Here is a 3,746-nt window from a genome sequence, read left to right on the forward strand (position 1 = left end):
CCCAGCTGCAGCCTATATAGAGGGGCGGATGTCGGGGCTGTGCTAGCGGCCACGCCTCCAATTGAGACACCGGGGAGAGGGGTGGGGGAGCGAGGGTTTTGCAGCCACTAAAAAGAGGGGGGAGGTCTGTTCCTTTCAGCACCCTAAATAAACGCACTGCAGGGAACGAACCCCCTCTAGGGAAACCAACCTCCCCTCCCCCGGGCGTTTTCCTGCAAACAAGCTCTTTAATTGACAAAAATCCCCAATCGGCTATGTGCCTGGGTTGGGATTTTTTTTAATTATGGAGCTAGGATTAGTTGCTTGATGCAAATGGATATAAAATAATAAAAATAGCCAAGCCGACTATGGGAGGCAAGTAGGCAGCCAAGGAAAATGAGCCGTGGATTTAATAGACCTTCAGGTCTCTTCGGGGTCTTCTAATATTTCTAGTGTTGCATTGAAAGTGTCATCAAACCCAAGCACTTGTTCATTTCTTCGATGTATGGGTCTTCTCTTGCGTTTCTCTTGGGCAGTGGGGGAGTTGGTGGGTGGTTGTTAATAAAGTGAAAATGTCACCTCCCCCTAAGCAATATTTAAGGTGCCCTGATCTATGCTGCCTACACACCAAAGGCCCAATCCTGATCTTACTTACACCAACTTTAAACCAGGGCCGTTCCAGTGGTTCACTGGCATTTCTTTGGGTTCTGAGCCCAGCATAATTCAGCACTCTATTTTCCACCAGTGCCTGGGCTCTGGGGATGCTGATGTTTGCCATTACTTCAAGAGAGATTTCTGGGGTCCATAGCTTGGAGAAAAATAAATACCACTCTGCCCAAGGGTGAAATTTCACTGGGATACCACACCTCCAAACAAAAACTATGAGCCTCAAAGAGTTTCAACTTGTGGAGTTACCTTGAATTTTTCCATTAGGAGTGGAGGGTCTGAGTTGCCTCTCCTGCCTTTGGATTTGGCCCACAGAACCAACCATCTTCCCAGACCAGCTTGGATCTTGGAGGATGCACCAGAGGCCAGTGGCTCTACACCAGCTCTGAACTCCCCTGTTTTGCCAATCCAAGTGCCACAGATTCTCTGGGATCCTTCACAGGGAGGTTCTACAGTATGGAAGGAAAGGCTCTGGCAGTATTAACTTCCGCTGTTTCTGCCCACAGTTTTGGGAGGGGGGAAAGTTTGCATGAGCCCAGCCTGTTCTGCCCTGCCCTATCCCACTGCTTCCCACGCCTCTGTGCTGAACCCCTCCTGGGAGAATTGAGGGGACAGAGAAAGCATGCTAAAAGCAGGCAAAACTTCCCCTTCCATACGTGCAGGCTCCCATCTGCATCCTGAGGTGGAGGCAACCAGGCGGCCTTGGGAGAGTCATCAGAAGCCAGAGTTCCCCAAATCTGAATGAACATTTCCAGGGAATGGGGGGAATTGAGTGGGAGGGTGTTGTGACTTTCCTGGCAGCAGGAGTCCCTTGCTAGAATCCCCTGAGTTCTCTGGTGGCTCAGTGGCACCGCAAAGCCCTCCTCCCCCCATGAATAAATGTTCCATGGAGGGGTCTATAGCTCCCCCTGGGGTATTCTGCTCATCACACCCTAGATCTAACCTAGATATGATTATGGCCTTAATCCTCCAAACGCTCGCTCAGGCCAATAGTCCCACTTATCTACCTTTGCCCCCCAACCGAAGCTCACCTGTGTTTCTGGGGGCTGATGCAGCCTCACCTGTGTTTCTGGGGGCTGATGCTCAGAGAGTAGATAATGTTTTCACCCCTCAGCTCACAGAGAGCTGAACTAAAGGCCCTTTGTGCTGCTCTGGCAGTGTAAAAGGACTACAGAATGGGCATAAATGCCCCCCTGAGAACACTTCTTGTGCAGGGGGACTTCCTGGCTGGTGTGGAGCTGGCATAAGGACTCTTCCCTGGCCCTGCTCCTAGCCCCTGGGGTGGGGCATGTCCAGGATGCACTGCACTATGGCTATCCTGTTTCCCAGGCCCTGTAGGGGACCTTAGGGCTGTTCTAGCATATGGGGGAGGGGATGAACAGACACTATGTGGCCCCAGAATACAAGAGGTGCAAAGGTCGCTGAAAGCCACCTAACCCAGGGTTTCTCAAACAGGGGTCGCCGCTTGTGCAGGGAAAGCTCCTGGCAGGCTGAGCCAGTTTGTTTACCTGCCACGTCCACAGGTCCGTCCGATCGCGGCTCCCACTGGCCGCGGTTCGCTGCTCCGGGCCAATGGGGGCTGCAGGAAGTGGCGCAGGCCGAGGGATGTACTGGCCACCGCTTCCAGCAGCTCCCATTGGCCCAGAGCAGCGATCCGTGGCCAGTGGGAGCCGCGATCGGCCGGACCTGCAGACGGGGCAGGTTCCCTACACAAGCAGTGACCCCTGTTTGAGAAACCCTGACCTAACCACTCCCTTCCCCCCAGCATCCACATACACACTGTTACTGCCCCAAGCTCCAAGTCAGGGTCATTGGGTCAAATTCTGCTCTTGGGTGGGCTGCCCGTAGGGCACAGATCCTACCAGTCAGTCCGGTGGCCCCAGCGGGTCTGTTGGGGCAGGATGGTGTCAACTTACTAGTTATTCCAGATTTACCCTCCAAGTATCTCCAAGCAGAGATTGGCCCAAAATATAGATATATTTTTATTTTGGGTTCAAATAAGTGTTCTGAACCGATAAAAAAAATCCACCCACTGAGTAATAGCCAGTTTCATTTTATTTAGTGAACACCTTCCCCCCTTGTCTTAAAGTGGTAAAAATCTACATGTCTTCTCACCAATCTGTTGTTTCCCACTGTCATTTGGACCCAATGCTGGTCTGTCAGTACAGGTTTAGGCCCATAGCTGTTGGGAGCTGAGCTCTGAATGGCTCGTCTCGGCATGGACTGCTGGCTCCACACGGAGTGCAGCAAAGCAAGGCCTTGCAGCCCGCAGACTAATGTAGCTCGGTGTTAAAACTGAAAGCGACAGTGTCCAGTTAAAAATCATGGGCCAGACCATCCCTTCTGCCCTTTGATGATGGGAGAGGAAAACCCATTCCTTCGGCCCAAACAATGGCAGAGGCCCCTCTCTCTGACACTGAGAAAATCACCATGTGCGTGTTGGCCCAGACTCTCCAAGGTACTTAGGCTCCTAATTTCCACTGATTTCAGGCAAAGTTAGGATAGGGTGACCAGATGTCCTGATTTTTGGGTCCTTTTCTTATATAGGCTCCTATTACCACCACCCCCCCCATTTGTCACACTTGTTGTCTGGTCACCCTAAGTTAGGAGCTTATATACCTTTGAGAATCTGGGTTTCTGTGGCAGGGGAATGCCTAGGAGGTGGGAAGAGATCTGGGCCAAGGGAAAGCTGCTCATTCTCCTCTAAACCTGCCAGAATCTGGTACCAGCTCCTGCTCTGTTCTCTCAACCCCCTTGGCATAGGCAAGGAACCAATGAGAGCATGTCTTCCAAGGGGAGTTGTGCTGCCAGGGTGGACTTAGGTGGCACACGGCCTGTAGTGTGTATTGGATGTACCCCCCTCAACTGAAGACATTGGCAGGTCAGAGTGGGGAGCTGAGCTATCTCATAGAGCTGGAAGGGACCCTGAAAGGTCATCCAGTCCAGCTCCCTACCTTCTCTAGCAGGACCAAGTACTGATTTTTTCCCCAGATCCCTAAGTGGCCCTCTCAAGTATTGAGCTCATAACCCTGGGTTTAGCAGGCCAATGCTCAAACCACTGAGCTATCCCTCCCCCCTACGGAGGAGGGAATGCCCTACCC

This window comes from Trachemys scripta, chromosome 10 (assembly GCF_013100865.1).
Source record: "Trachemys scripta elegans isolate TJP31775 chromosome 10, CAS_Tse_1.0, whole genome shotgun sequence".
NCBI lineage: Eukaryota > Metazoa > Chordata > Testudines > Emydidae > Trachemys > Trachemys scripta.